Source organism: Acanthaster planci, linkage group LG14, assembly GCF_054643075.1.
Source record: "Acanthaster planci isolate LZ-2023a linkage group LG14, COTS_SCS, whole genome shotgun sequence".
Classification (NCBI taxonomy): Eukaryota; Metazoa; Echinodermata; class Asteroidea; order Valvatida; family Acanthasteridae; genus Acanthaster; species Acanthaster planci.
Window position 1 is genome coordinate 6576626 of NC_141790.1, and position 17084 is coordinate 6593709.

The window sequence follows — 17084 nt, forward strand, 5'->3', positions numbered from 1 at the left end:
GTTGGGACAAAACCTCTAATGCATGAGATATGTTAGGAAAGTTTCTCACCTAAATATTTTAAATGGCCCAGGCTTGACTAAATTATTTGAAGCCTTAAATTTATGCATTTCGTATTTACATGGTGATTCCTACACAGTATCAATTGCCAAAGAGGAGCAAACCAATAGCAATTCCGTTTACCAATATCCTATGTTAATAACAAAACATCAAGATGGACACCCTTTAAGAAACTACTGGAATTAGTGCGTGTATTAGAATAAGTGAACTGATGTTATAAAAGGGTTTGATAGTTCAGATTATAGTAGAGCTAAGTAGTGATGAACGAATAACGCTTTTGCACATCATCGGTAGGTTGAGGGAATAAATAGAAGACACTGGCTGTAATAGAGTAGTCCATTAATTTCAGAGTCTGAAAAGCTTTTGTCTTGTTCAAATAAAATATGCCGGAGCCACAGAACCTTTAGCTCAAATGGCTATCGCCATTAGTTCGATAAAGTAAAGGAGAAAAACTGCATAAACGGTCTAGTTTGGGAAGGTTTGTGATTCTATCAACAGCATAAGAGAGTTATTTAGTTTAGACACAAGTTGTTATCATACAAGCATATCTGCTTCATTCGTTAGGAGAACATTAAAGGTTTTTTCTGGTGACGTTTAGTCACAATTTTTCACAATTTAATGTTGCAGAATCATTAGGATCATGGATGTGTCAGATAACGCCTCTCTACATAGGCATCATCTTTTGTATGCAAACCACTTCAATTCCATTAATTAATTCGAAATTATACACAGTACTACCAAATATGTAAACATTTAGCCATTGAGTTTTTTTTTAAGTTTGAAGCCTCTCTTATACCACACCACCTAATATCAACATGTCTTCATATCTTGAGAACAGGTTGTAGCGTACGTATTATCCTCAGAAATTGCAAAAAGTATTCATTCCCAATAACATTTTCACTGAAATCACATGGTACGGAATCAAACTAAACGGGACGAATTTGTTTTGTTACGTACATGAGGTGACTGGCCAATACGGATATCCAGTTTGATAACGTAACCGAATTTAGTTGCATATCAGGAAAATCTATTTAGTCTCGTCATTTGTGCAAGACAACATCTCTAAAGTTCGTGTATATATTAAATGACGAAGTGAAATAAAGACTTCACATTCAATGCTTAAAGGATGTCGTCATCCTGTGACAAGCTATGTCACAATGTCGTCATCCTGTAACAAGATATGTCACTATGTCGTCATCCTGTGACAATCTTTGTCACAATGTCGTCATCCTGTGACAAGCTATGTCACAATATCGTCATCCTGTAAAATGTTCTCTGAGAACGTCGTCATCTTTTTGTCAGGATGTTTTCATCCCTGTGGTAAATCGTCTTTGGATGTCGACTACCTTCTCCAGGATTTTGGCATGCCATGATGAATTATTTCAGATGTTGACTTCATATTTTCTAGATGCCGTCCTACTGTGATTGATTATCTCAGGATATCGGTATCCTAAATTCAGGATAATGTCATCTTGTGACGACTTATCTAAGGATGTCGACATCTCGTTATACGTTCAATCAGGATGTCGACATCTTGGCTGTATTATGTCATCATCCTGAGATAAAACATGTCAAGATCTCAACAAGTTTAATGACACTTCCAGAAATCTGTAATTTTATTTCTAGGCTCTGGGTATTCCAAAACCCGTACGCTCAAAGAATGCTGACTTTAGCAGAGAAACATTGTACAGATATTTGTATCGATCGGTTGTCAATCACTGCCCAGATTATTTTCCAACCTTTCAAGGTTTTTATTTGGTTTAAAACACAGTCTTTGATATGAATTAATTTCAAGGTGCTCAATTTATTTCTGGATTAATAAAATCATTGCAGGGTGAATTCAATACAATTTTTGTATTTCCGAGGTTTAAAAGAGAGCTTTAATACAAAAATTAGTTTGTTTATATCTTGACATTCGAGATATTTTTGGAATCAACCGAATGCGTATTGAATACGATATCTGTTTCATTCCCCTACATAATTCTCCTGTTTGAAGTGAAATGTAGAAGAAACAACGTACGTTCTTGATTCTCCAATACTTGTGAAATTCTCTTAAGGGGTTGGTTAATACGATGTCCGTATAATTCTCATGCTGCCAAATAAAAAATTACTTTAAAATACAGGCAGTTTATCCCTTTAGCAACAAATCACAAAAAGTAGGATATGCCAGGAATCAATGTACAAAAGCCTCTTGCGACTTTTGGAAAGTGGGAAAAAAATCAAGCATGCTTGCAACGGCAAGGCTTTCAAGTAGAGTTTCAAAGTGGTCATTTAATGAGCTCAATTCCATACAAAACTAAAGGCATTCAATTACGGACTAGTCACAAGACAATGCACATGTTATCAGATGTACAACCGTCCACATTGTATCGCGCTTGCACGACTAGTTTTCACTTAGTGTGACTCGGCGGGTTTTAATTAATGGCGGATTTGAAAGCGAAAGACAACTGTAAGACATTTTTCATCATCAGCGGGTCCACTATGTTAATCACAATAAGACAGGCCCAACGCCTTGGTTAATACAAATAATTGTTCTATAATTTGATGGGCAATTCAAGTTTATTTGAGGGGTTGTTTTAAGCATTTAAATTTGACCCTTCGTTAATCCGAAAAGCAAAGGTCTGGCGACATTGATACTCTCAACAAAATTGTTGCCATAGCTCAGTTCATGAGATCCATATTGACGGGGGTTGGTGGTTTTTTTTACTGCAATCGCTTGGAATTTTACGCTTGATGACGTTATCGTGATGTCATCTTGTATGTACATTTAGGGGTCATACTCGTGTCAAGTTTCAAGTTAATACGTTATACCATCTCGGAGAAAAGACGGGGAAAAGGAGGAAGATGGACCACTACAAACCCAATAGGTGACCTGTCGGTGGTCGAAAATCTAATGACTACAGGTGCAGATATCGCATTGGGTTACATCTGTGGCCAGAGTCTGCATCTCACCTTGCCTGTGAGCTACCGGATATGGCTGTTACTCGATTCAAGCCACCTCCTCACCGTCAGTAGTTTCTTAAAGGTGCATGCCGAACAACTTTAAGTCTGGGAAACTTTCCTTCATTCGATAATTATCTAGGGTCTGTGGGCATTCAGCAGGGTGCATGGGCGGTAGATGCAAGTTGCATTATTTATTTATAGTACCGAAACGGTACGACCACCGTCTTGGGGGAGGGGATAATGAGTATTCTTTTACAGATGAAATTTGGACAATTATTTTAAAAAAAAAAATCCACTTTGCCCCTCGCCCCCCACTCAAGGCCTAGATATGCCACTGTTTAGGGATCATATGGAATATGTGTGTTGAATTTCATATTCCTTTTATTTGCTGGACATCATTTTGGTGATCACGAGGGAGGACATTCTTCTTGGAAAATGTATTGTATGAAAGCATTTGACGTCTCTTTGCAAGATTCAGAGACGAATTTCACTAATTTGGGACTGAAGATTCTCTCATATTTCTGAATGAAGAAAGTCTTTTGTGTCGCACTGTTACAATGAAACCCCAAGACACCTGTTTGCCAATAAGACATTACGCTCACAAAGGTGTCCAGTAAACAAAAGAAGACTGAAGTTGAAATTCTATACTCACACAAAAAATCATAAAAACAACCGTGACATTTATGTAAATAACTTTGCAGTCTCCTCTTATTTCCAAGGGGTGCCCCGTAGAAAGTGCAAGTGTCATTAGCCTACTGCCGTGAAGCAGGCATTCAGGGTAGTGAGTTGGCGTGCCCCCCGGACAAGAAGTTCATATCACCTGCTGCTGCCGAGCTCAAATTTGAACGGATTAAAGTGGCACGTTTCAGCGTTGTTTTAAATACTCATTCCAGAACGTTACTTTCATTAAAAACCCACATTGTTCGTGACCAGTACCACAGAGAGGGACATTTTGTGATTACCGTCGATGTATGATTCAGTTCCTCGCGTACTGACATAGCTTGTTTCTGTTATTTTGTTTTTGAACAAGGAAGATGCTTAATATCAACCCATTCAAGCTACATGTAAAGCAACATGTCTTTCATCTCAGTAATCTCCAAAGGAATATACCCAAAACAACAGTAACTGCAAATAAATTTAGTTATCCTCTGTGCCTTTGTGCCCTTGTCCATGTCTTCCGTACACAATTCATATTTAAGTTTGAAGAAATAAAAGGCATTGACATAGAACTGAGACTGTAATACAGATTTCAACAGTTAATCGGGCCTTGATTTAAAATACTGGAATGCATTAATTTTTCTTGTAATGATTTTCTAATTCTGGCCGCGTTGATTTATTTCTTTCAAGAAGACTTTGTGGGATGGGATGGGATGGAATGGGATGTGTAGTTGTTCTTTCCTCGCCATTGACCTCTGCGGTCCGGATTCGATTCCCAGCTTGGTCCACATGTGGATTGTTTTTTTTTAGTCCCACCTGGTTCCATGGGTTTTACCAAGAATATTCCTCTGGGGTGTCCCCCCCCCCACCTCTGAAAATGTAACTGTTTCTTATTGTCCCCTCTTTACAGGTTTCTTCAAGCTTGCGAGCTACAGTGCCTAGGGCGATTTTGAGGAATCCTTGGTGTCATTACCAGAAATAAATAATAAGAAGAATTGTCATTTTTGAGAAGACTTTCGAAGAGTCAAAAATATAGGACTTTACTTGCCATCTGAAAGTTAGGTTTATCACGCTGACAAGAAAGAGAATCCTTTCTCTTCATCATGACAAACTGTCTTTTTTCTTTTCGAAAGTTAAGTTATTCCATTTTCAATACCTAGTTGGATGTCACTTTAAGTGAATGTACATGAAAATTACACGGAGTGCTCTCATTTAATATAGTCAGATGAATAGTTATTTCAAATAACCTTTCATGCAAAATGTATAGATTTTTATTATTTCAACGACAACACTCATTCAGCTATGACTGTACTCGTCTTCGAGACGTTTTGAATAATTTCTATACCGCATCGTTTCAGTTTATAAATCTTGATACAGAAATTTGAAGATCGTTAACTACCTCTATAATGTTCATCAATTTAGGGCACTAAACACGTTCTCTATATTGGCATTTTGTGAAACGAATACACAATGGGGCGTAAGGGTTACTTCTGAAAAGAAAGCACATGCATAGCCTCCAGATCGTGCGACAGATTCCCTCCGTTGCACGCGAGGCGTGATTTGACTACACAGCTGCGCCGACCACGCCTTGGGAAGTGCAGAGGAAAACACGCCGGCATCTTACAGATGAAGGCACGCATCCGCGAAGAGAGAGCTTTTCATCCTCGTCATCATAGGCTCTTAGGACTCGAGTGTTTCATTAAAATGGAGTGAGGATCGCCAGGAAAATGGTAAGTGTGTGCAGATCCAAAATGTGAGCAGACACACTTGGAGTCGAGTACGCCTGTGTTATAATGCTTCCTAAAACGTCCAGAGCCAGGGCTGGTAAGCGCTTTTCACTAATATCTGTACTCCAGAGATTTAATGAAGAAAAACTAGGCCCATGGGCGTTATTACTAGCCACAGTTATTCATGCACTTTTCTTTATATATTCATTTGAAGATACGAAAGGATGCATTCCCCACTACTGCTGCCTATGAATCTGAAATGACAACTATTTCTAGTATACAGAAGTGTAGCTAATTTGCCAATGATATCATTTTTTATTCACTAAAATGTGGTTCGTCAAAAATAATAACACTGCGAGGAGTGAACAAGCTCCTCCAAATGTCTTACAGTTTTCTCTGTCTTGAAAACAATTTCGATGAACCGTATCATTTTTCTGATAAAAAATTTACTTATCGACAATGTCAACAAACCTTAACCATCTTCCTGCCAAACTGTTACATGTGGTTTTAACGGTAGCTCAAGTAGTTTGTGAATCTCACACATGGCACAGATGCATGACTTGACACTACTTCATTCCTCTTATATCCCTGGTTTGCCTCAACAATTGAGACCGGACTAAATGACTCTATCCGGCCGTCTACCGGAGCGATCACCCCGAGCATGCTTCCTGTTGCAGTTCTCTAACCTGCCTTCGTGGCTGCCACTTCGAGTTCCAATCATATGTCACCTCAGGCTGCGGGAAGAGCTCCCATTTCGTGTCTGGCTGTTTGTACTTGGTGAATTTGGGTCCACCACCTGTCACCTCTGTCATCATCAGGAACTTTCCATAATTTCTTTTGCTATGTAGGGGCAAGGGTTGCTATTTGGTGTCGAGGTAGCACAGCTATATTCTGACTTCATTCTTGTGTCGTTATTTCTAAACCAACCATGTACTGTCGTACCGTTTACTCCTTTGTTACATGTTCGTCAGATTTATGGTGTGTGGCGTCTTGATAAAGTCTTTAATCTTACTGGTGATTGTTTAAATACAGAAAACTAAGCTATCTCCAATGTAATGAACTTCGGATATACACCACATGATTAAAGCCTTTCGAGTGCAATCTCATAAACCGTCAACGGGCCGAAATAATGATAAATTCGTTCTTATGTCTCGAAGCCTAGACCGTATTTTTCGATTGGTTGCCTTCTAGTCCTGTAAAAATACGAATATTATGTTAATATATTCTATGTGTATTTTGCGCAAACAGTTTCAAAGATATAAATTGAGACTACTTATAAGAGTTGTATTGGCCATTGCGAGTTTCAAATCCACCAGATTTGTGATTGATCTTAATATCATTAATTACTACTGGTAATAATAGACAAGTAAAATGAAGTTCCTTATACAGAATATCCAGTACGGTTGATCGGACGGAATGTAAATGAACGACAGATATGTAAAAGTTCAAAGTGCTTACAGAATGCAGTGGGATGCATTTTTAACCTTTTACAATAAAAATAATTGCAAACATTGATGTAAGGAACTAACTCATCTACGCCCTGTGTGAGACCTTATGCCCGCATCCAGTCTCAGGAATGCATCTGCAAACCAACAGTGGCAGCTAAATTCCTCGCTAACATTATTTCTGAGCACTCATAACCTAAATTTGCTTTAAGAGGAAAAAGGATGTTTACATCCAGATGCCTCCAAATGCGAGTATGGGGAGCAACACGATATGACCAGTACGACACAATACCGGGCTGTTCACTTATACCAAATCACACTCGTCGTACCCAATGAAAGTGGATACTGGCGGCAACGCGGCCCCGCGAACAGCCAGCAATCGACACCCGAAACCGTGGGCACGCGATCGCTTGAAGTTATTGCTTTCCGTGCTTTGAATCACTGTGTTTACGAACACATGCCGGCAGTGTGCTGTCACTATCACAACTACAATCATAGGATATGCTCGCGTTTTGTCTCGGCAGTATACGGATTTGATAATATATAGGAAAACGACATTGTCAACAGAGAGGTTTTTCTGCACAAGGAATTGGTCACCTATCATATTAAAAGATATCTGTAACATCAGACGATTTAACCAAAGACCGAACAACAAATACCCACTCCAAAATACATTCCAGCCGACTCGTATCCATATGTATTGCCACAAAAGGCATATTCTTGTAAACGATGTACAAACGATACAGGTAACATGCTCAAAGAGAAAAATGTTAGAAATGATTAGTCATTAATTTCTCAAGTTTATTGCTCGAAAACATTTTGAAGGCGGGATAAATCCGTCTTACATCTAAACGTAGGCCTACATTCTGCATATTTATGTTTATTACAGATAAGAAATATGAAGCAATAAACGACAAATCAAACAAGCAAATTAGAAAAAGATTTCAGAGAGGATATCGAAAAGGAACTGTAAAAGCGAGTTTCCATCAACATTTGGAAAAAGAGTAATGTTCATGTTGCAACGAAGACTTGAGATCAAACGCATATTGCAGACTAGACCACTGGGTGGGTGCTATTTCCTTGAGCCTGGCCTGTGGCTCTCACAAATGAACCTACATTCTAAATATTCGAACTCCTAATCCTCAGTATTTTGGCGCCAACTGAATGTCGACAACCCCAATTTCGACTTCACTGGGGTATCACAGTGTCTAAACTAACGTCTCGTCGCCAGCATTTCAGGGTGTGTAAGGTATCATGCGGTGTAGACATGAACTTGCTTCCATGTAGTTATCGCGCCTAGTTTAATCGGCATTTGTTGATTTTAGTACACGGAGTGCAGCACCAAATACATAAACTGAGGCTGGGATAGCAGGTCTCCACCAATAACATTGTCTTGAATTTCCAAACACACGTTGATACGGGAGCTATATAGTGTGAAAATATAAAGTATAATTGGAGATGAAAGTCTAAAACAAACCGAAACAAAAACAAAGAGCCCAAAAACCTTACAATTTTTAATTCAAACTGAACGACTACTTCAATTGATGCTGTTTTCACTTTACATTAATATGTCTCTCGGTTTCTTGATTGAAGGGATAATCTAATAGCAACTTGCTTTTAGATTGTTCGGAAAGTAAAATTCAAACTTAACATGAAGCGCTAATCAATTATCAAATTTTAAATGTCTTGAGAATAATGTTTCGGTATTTTGGAAAACTGAAAACTATTAACAAAGTATTCGGTTCTCGTATGAAGGATGAAGACCTCAAAATTAAATTTACAGTCAAGTCACTGAAGATCAAGGTATAAATTTGATTTTTTTCAAGGAAGCACAAAAAAGTTATGTTTTCATAAAGCACAAGGTGTTTTGTCCTCATTTGCTGTTAGAATGACTAAAAGATTTGCTTGTAGTTTGAAACAATCTTTGTGATACCAATTATACAATCCCCACGGATCTAAAATGGATGATATTAAGAGTTTTCTACAAATAAAAGTCTTCTGTGTTTGATAGTTGCAAACTACTCATGGCTTATAAGTCTCAGCTGATCACCATCTTAGTGTAATTTTTCATTTTTAGAGGCATGCCATTGTTAATTCAGCAAAATCTCCGTCAAAATGAAAACGTTTCTGCTCTTTTGACCGTCAGTAAACATTTCGGTCAAGAAGTAAATTAGCTCAGTTTCTGGTGTCGTCTTTAGTGTAGTGCCGAGTCAAGACGGGTATCAAATAACGTCCGTTCAACGAAATTACAAGGTGGCAGACCCCAGGAATGTTGGTATGCATCTGTTCCGGCAGTGTTCGTGTCCTGGCATGAGCGGTGTCAGATGGCTGTTATTAGGAGAACCCAATATTGGGTTTCGCCATAACGTGCATTACGAACGAAGACCGTTGCTTCACCAGTACGCAGAGGGTAGGGACAAATCTCCCAGGAGAATGTTGTCAATTGTTTCTTTCCATTTTTTAAAGGAATTGAAAGCGCCTTAGAAATAAAAGTATACCTGGGGTGCAAAAATGTAGACAACCGTGTTGAAAAAAACTTTGCCCCGACCTGGGAAATTTTTGGTGATTTCAATTAACCCCCTTAATTTCCTCGCATCTATGACCTTAATGCAGGGGGGAGTCAAGTTGTGTAATGGCTCTTTCATTGCCTTCGACCTCTGCTACCCGAGTTCAAATCCCACCTGGGTAAGCATGTGGATTTGGTTTTTAGTCCCTGCCTGATTCCCTGGGTTTTCCTGCCACTTCTAAAACCGACCCTATCTTGATTGTCTTCTTAATGATCACTTCATCCAGTAACTGGCGCTAAATGCACTGTCAGTCAGTCGCTTTTATTAATTTAATTAAGGGATCAAATACAAAAACATACAAGAGCGACGAATGCATTTTTAAAAATGAAATTATTTGTAACATACACGGGTTAAATGGACCATGCAGTGCTGGTATAAATATTTTACAACAGCCCTTGAAATTGCTCCTTTGTGTTTCAATTGACTTCAGTTTCAATTTTTGTTTGCTATTTTAATATGTATTTTTACCTTTTATGGTTTTATGCTAATGTAAATTTGCATACTCATGAACAAATGGACAGACACTGTATCTCATTGTTGTTTTGATTTGCACTCAAAAACCCCTGGAATTCGGTATAATTTGCTGTCGTAAATTTCCATTTCTGTGTCAGTTAATATGTTGGTGTGCATCTATTATCCTTTGCGAAGTATATGACAAATAGGCCAGTGTGCATCATTTTCTCAGAAATGTTTTCAAAAGCGCAAATTTAGGGCTCAAAATTTGAACATGAAACGTATACCGAACGGTGTCTTGACTGGTTTACATCTGAGTAACAGCGCCCTCACTTGTTAGGGAAGCTTTGGCAATTTTCAGTGTTTATCCATAACTCCCTAGGGTGTGCACAAAATCATATTAAACTTGGAGGATTCGGGGCTGTTAGGGTTAATATACATGTAGTGCACTTTTCAACAAACATAAATCCAAACTGTTCTTAAACAGGTTTCATAGGGTTTTATAAGGTTTTAAGATCAAGTTTTGTCGAATGAAGGGTATATAGACAACAATAGTGTTTTGCGAAAATTGCTTAATTTTTCGTATGAAGTGAAGATTTTTAAGTAAAAGAAATCATTTTTAGTCTTCGCCCTGTCTCTGTTTTTCAATTTTTTTTCGACTACCATATCCTGAATGACAAAACTTCCGTTAGATTTACCCAAGACTACCATTTTCATTCCTGACAGTGTTGTTAACGAGAGTCTGGAGCAGTCAGATCTCTCTTCGCTAGGGCTTTTCAAAACAACACCGCTGAATTTCCTGGCAAGTAAAGCGCCTTTTAATATTAGAATTTTCAATCAGGTTGGAGTATACTGTCGGTGGGAGTATCTTCCACCACCGAACGTACTTGCAGACTAGCAAAACTGCTGTTTCTTCTTGTTTCTTTTAATATCCTTTAATTTGTCATTCTACCCCTTGCTGGGGGTTTTGAAATGCAAAGGATGAATGTAGCCATTTTCCCTGGGGGAATTTTACAGAAAGATCGCCGATGTTGTCAATTTCCCCCAAGGAATCAACGTGGCCTTGGAAGTTTGTTAAATGCATTTTAAGTTAAGATATAATTTGACAGAACGTGAACAACGCAGTGATGTGTGTGATTTCTCAGCGGTCGCTTGATGGTCTTGGTTATTAGGGAGCAATGTTGAAAAAGCAACCGTTGAGCTTCTACGCACAAGTCCCGTGGTTCTGGCTGCTGTGTAAGTGTTCAAGGCTGATTTCACTGGAAATGTAATGTTCGTGTGTAATTGGTGTTAAAAGTCACATGTCGTATTGAGTGTAGAGGGAACATAAGAACAAAACAAGACCGTGTGCCTACGACAAAGGGGTTAAACATGTCTGGGATACCGTAGCCAGGGTCTTCCGAGGACGGGGCGGGGGTAAGATGGGGTGCAAGAGTTCTCGCTGGGGTAGTTCCCCCTCCCCTTACTACGCCTCCGATGCCCTTCTCGTCCTGTTAGAACAAGTCTCAATGAATACACAAATGCACGCATCACTAGCATATACACGATCAGGCCTTGAAACCAAGCAAGGCCATCAATTTAAAAAGAAAAATCGCAAGCCTACTTTTCTATTTGCGCCGATTTGTTCGGTCGTCATTCCCAACATTTAAATATTGTGCAACATATATTAAAATCGTTTCATAAAAGTGGTGACTCGGAGGCAGTTTTCATGGCATTGTAAGCTAATGGCCCGAACCTCCAAAAAAAATAGGCAAATGAAATTGAGAAACTGTGAGTTTTCATATCCGCCAGAAATTTGGGATGCCGTGGCAAATGTTGCCCCTACATTATTTTGAAAGTATTGAACACAGTTCAACTTGGGGAATTTCATGATGCTTATGGCGGGGAGCTCCGTTTGCATTCGCTTTAGCTCTGGACTGGGCTTTATATGTGGGTCGGAGGGAAATTTGATCTACCTTTGTTTATATCATCTACACTAAAGTTACATATTTCCAAGAACCTCTTTAAAAATCTGCCATCTACGATATCGAGTACTGGCCAGCTGCCTACGGGTACGGCCAGTCACTGTGGCGCGCTATTTTAAAAGCCGAATCTGTAGCCACATAACATATTATTTGAATACAGCCTGAAAACTTGCCTGGAAACGACACAAAGGAGTCTTTTTTCTAGCGCAGCCCTTACTTCGTTCGCATGTGTGTATGAAACAACAGACATTGGCCGATACGAAAAGGGCATTTCATCTAATTCCCGCTCTGGTCGTTTCACCAGAAAGAGCTTCAAGAATTTACATTCCGTATGAACTATGGCAACGGGACATTGGATTCTGGTTATAAACAGTGTAAATATTTAACTATGTCATAAACTTTTACAAATGTGACTTAACCCTAAAAGAGCCAGGGGCAGAATCAGCCCCACCTCACTCGGCATTTTTTCTGATATCACCGCAGACAGAGCCTTTATGAGTTTTAGAGTAACTCTTTGCAGTCATTTTGACACCATTTTTGTGAAAATCGAAAATACCGTTGTGGCGCAGCGCTCCTTTTTCCGAGACAGGTCAGCCACAAATGTATACTTTTTCCACTGTGGTGCTCGACTCTCGCGGGCTGGCACATATGTAGCCTTGAACTTCAAATGACCGTTACAACAAAATCGTAAAACTGATTAATTTCAAAGTTCACATTTAAATTAATAGAAATATCTTTACATGCTTGTCACGAATCAAAACATTGGGCGAGACACAGCCAAGTTCTTTGGTGGGTAGAATCCCCCCCCCCCGTTGTGAGATGGACCAAAGTAACCCGCCTCTTTGACGGTTAAACTTACACAATTGAAACATTTATACAAACAAAAGGTAAAAGGACAAAAATAACAAAATGCCTATTGATAGAGCTCAGGGCCCATTCCATATTACCCAAAGCCCGTTCCATAGTGCCCAAGATCCATTGTATAGTGTCCAGGGCTCATTCCATGGTGCAGAGGACTCATTTCATAGTGTCTAGGGCCCATTTTATAGTGTCTGGAACCCATTCTGTAGTGCCCAGGACCCATTCCATAGTACAAACGACCGATGTTAAAGTGCTAAAGGGGCCAGTTCATAGTGCACTGGCCCCCATCAACAACAAATCGTCTGTCAGTTGTTACTAACTTTAAGAGGTGTGTTTCAACGTGGAGCTGGACAATCTCATGAAACAACGAGTTGTATTTCTTGTTGGTCAAGTGTAAGCTGAAAATCATTGGAGTTACATAACTTGATGAAGGTAAGTTTCATTTCATCAGATCAGATTTTTTTTCAATGACCTTGATATGACGCAAACGAGCAATGAGCGCCAACGTTCCTGTGAATTCATCAGGCGAAATGTTTACAGGGTTTTTCTCCCCGATTACTTCACAAAAGTAAAATGGTTTATATTTTGCCAGTGTGCCCCAGGATAGGTCTATGGAAATGAAGTTAGTGGATTAAAATCATATTGAAATGACCGTAACACATCCAAATCCTCCGATTTCAATATGATTTTGCATACACCCTAGGGGGTTAGGGTTACGTTTTAGGCTACTGAATGACCTACATTAAAATTGGGGTTCATCTAAATTAAAACAGACGCTGCTCAAGTTAACTATCGTGGATCTTTCAAGGAAACGGAACTTTAGCGCAGCAAAAATTTCCAATCAACTCGGTTAACCACTTGTTAACTCATAAAGATTTTGGTGATTTTATTTCTCGCACATGTCTTGTTATTCGTACAATATCACTCATTCTCTGGGGTGAAAGTTGTTTTGCGAAAATCACTTTTCTTTGAGACGATTGTTTTTTGGATCTATTGCTCGAGGCTTCCCTGATGGCTGCACAGTATGCAGGTGGGTTGCGTATAGGTGCGGGCGTGCACTTCCCCGGCAACTCCCAACAAAGACCGTGGCATCGTCACAGTGTCTCTTATGAGTCTAGCTCACGACTCTGTCGGTCTCACACTTTGTCTGCTCCTCACACAGTTTTCACACACAGGCGGCTTGCCAAAAGAAGGGGTCTCGAAAGTGGTTTTTAATGGTCCAGATCAAGGAGCAAATTGGAGGCAGTGAATTTTCCGCTGGGCGTGAAAGGCTAATGATGAACTCGCAAAGGGAAATAGTTGAGCCCCGACAACTTGGGCCGTTCAAGGTATGGGTCTCACGATCAAGTCCTGATTCCCCGCGTAGGCATTTACCAACTCGTTTGCTCCTAGTAATGACGATTACACACCGCTTCGGTGTTTCTCGCTGGGTACATCCTCCACAGATTGCTAACTCAATACTCTTTTTATCTTTTTTTTTTCTTTTTATCTTTTTCAGCTGGTGGAAATACTACGCATTACAACTACTCCTTGCTTCGCATGGGCAAGCCATAATTCTCTTTTCCACGGTAGATTAAACAAAGGAGTGGACAGACTTGAGTGTTCTGCCGACACAGAAAGGCGTGCCACATAATGTTCGGTTCGTGGGTTTGAAACACGGAAGTTAATCTTCAATATAACATGACTGCTCGATTCAGTTGGTAATCTTTCATTGTTACACAAACAGCGAGATAAACGAACAAGAACAAAATGTGAAACAAATTCTTTTCAATTAAACTGAATTACTGCGTTCATTATTCAATCATGAGAATCCAAAAAGGCCTTGGATGTATTGGCGTTAAAATCCTGACAAAAGTCTCAGATCTCAGCCTTGAAATATTAAAGGGTAATAGACAAAAACATCGAACGAGACATACGCAGATTTATTGTTACAATTTGCGCTCAAAAGATTCTGGGTATAGGCCAAGTTCCGCCTAACATATCGACGTATTCTTGAATTATAGTTATGATGGTTTAGGCTTGAAATGTCACGGATATGGGCTTCCCGTGTCATAATAAAACATATCGAAGTAGATTGTATGTCTGCTTGACTATAGAGAGGACTATATTTCGTTACGTTGAGTGCAACGCATTTGAACTGCCACTACATTTATTACTGCATTACGGCTGTGATTCCACCAATACGATACAAAAAAATAACTGAAACAAGACTCCATATTGTTAAACTGAGAGATGGTTCGTAGGCCTAAGTAGGTTTTTAAATTTTGTATCAATAACCTGCGCCTTAACAACATTTATCGACACGCCTTTAATCACAGGGTGTTTAAAAATGAATTTCTAATTCATTACGTAATTCGCAAAAGACCACAGTATAGTAATTTATTGGAATCTGAATACTACCTTCTTTGTTTTTTGGTAGGCTTTTATTCATGCCATCAATAATTTCTGACAACTAAAAGTTCAATATTCGTGAACACTTTACGTCGTAAAGTCTGAATTTCCGTGCATTGAAAGTCCAGACGAAAATAAATTTGCCTCACACGCCATTAAAATTATCTCTTAAAAACATTCCCTGCAATTACACAATGGTTCGCCGAGCAACATCGTCCTTGGCCGATAGTGTAATCACGTTTTACAATTTACTTCACAAGTGGGGCTGTAAGTATGCGCTGTTTAGACGTCAAGTCAGGCACGGCAGGTCTATTGTTCCTAAAATATCCTCTTTTTATTGTGATAGGAGCGTTTCTTTTGATATGGGCTTTATGAATTGATAGCGCCCCGGGGCAGAAATGTGCGGAATGAAAGGGACAGGCAAATTATGAAAACACGCTAAAAATGAACAAGGGCGGGAAATAACCGACGCCAGATTTCTCGTTACAGGGAACGCGTTGAGGCGAATGTGACTACCGATATGGGTGTTACGGCCTAGCTAGACTTAAGGTTTTCGATGACTTCAAAAAGGCCTCAGGACTAACCCTTCTATAAAATCTCGTTTTTTTCATCGGCAGGCCCTACAAACTGTAAAAATTGCATCCCATTTTCGTTTAACGTATTTCAGGATTCATATTTCTATTTCAAAATTTTTATCCATTTTCATTAAGAGTAATACTTCAGCAAACACCATCCCTCGGAAAAAGAAATGATCTGTGATTTGCTTAAAATGGTGGCTGTGTTAAAACAAAAAGATCTTTACTCCTCTACATGAAAGGCGGTATTTCGATTATTAAAGGCTGAATAGTTAAGATTTTGAGTACGCTCAACAACACTTTCTATCGAAAGGTTGTTGACTAGTGAAACTTTTGTAAATTAACTTCGCAAAACAATAACTCACCGAAAAATCGCACTTTCTTATAGCTAGTCGCAGGCAAAATGATATGTCATCATTGTCAATGAAAGTACAGCTATGGCAATTCCGTTCTTAGTCATTGTAACATTAAACATAATTTGTTCTACTTCTGTGCGCGCTTCCCACTTATTGGCCTGAAGTGAGATCATTTAATCATTTCCCTATTAATTTTTCTTCTCAGAGCATTAATATATGCAAGAAAGGATTGAACTAGGTTTTGGTTTCAGGTTCACACTTCCATTTGACAAACAGTTTCTTTTAAAAACACTTGCCTTTTGACTAGGATAGGGAAAAACTCCGTGTTCTGACTTCTTGATTACTGTGCCAGACAAGACAGACTTTGTAGAATTTGTCTGGGGTTAAAAAATGTGATGAGTCCGCATCGCAACGCCTCACTACTATTTTTCGTATCTAGATCCCATGCACAAGTTACGACGTGTCACACCGAGTTTGTTATTACACACGTAGCCCAGAAGGCAAGGCAACGAGAGCTGCGAGTATATAGTATGTTTCTTTGAGTGTCGAGATAGATCAGAAAATGAATGAGCCCATTGATCATAAGTAAAATAACATCAGATGAGTATAGATTTAGTAATCGATGTGAAGCGTGTATTTGTCAGGTCGTAAAACAAAATCGTAAGGCCTTCACCATAATTGTGAAACAAAAATTGCGTTAGGAAAAACGTGACTAAAAAGAGCTCTCCCTCTCTGCATTAGTTTGAAAATGTACTTTGTCTCAGGTACTCCATTACATGTATTCTGAAATGTGATTAGCAGACCATCGTTAAGGAAAAGTTGGGAAAACACTCCTATAAAAAATGCAGTTGTGTGTCAGCCATGATGTTTCGTCAAAGCATTTGAACCTATAGTGTAGATGGAAGACAATTCAGTGAAGAATTTTGCGACGTTCTCCTTTGATACTGGAAATAAGTCAATTTCCTGTTAATTTATTTTCTGTTTCCCGTGGTTACCAGCGAGCCAACCACACGCCCGTTACGATTACCCTGCCTCTAGCATGTCAAAGTTCCTTACATGTAATCGGATAAAGAGTCGACGAAGTGGA

The 17084-nt window shown here is 39.2% G+C and overlaps 1 protein-coding gene and 1 long non-coding RNA gene across 6 annotated transcripts in view; one reads left to right on the forward strand and one right to left on the reverse strand.

Annotated features, from left to right (window-relative positions):
• LOC147796792 (uncharacterized) overlaps positions 1–6909 on the forward strand; it is a 28094-nt gene extending 21185 nt beyond the window's left edge. The window contains exon 2 of the long non-coding RNA XR_015427603.1: positions 4569–6909. This is a non-coding gene — a long non-coding RNA (uncharacterized LOC147796792). The remainder of the gene's footprint in view (positions 1–4568) is intronic.
• Positions 1–17084, reverse strand: part of LOC110985308 (uncharacterized) — a 92318-nt gene that overhangs the window by 74202 nt on the left and 1032 nt on the right. The gene's annotated exons all lie outside the window — the stretch shown is intronic.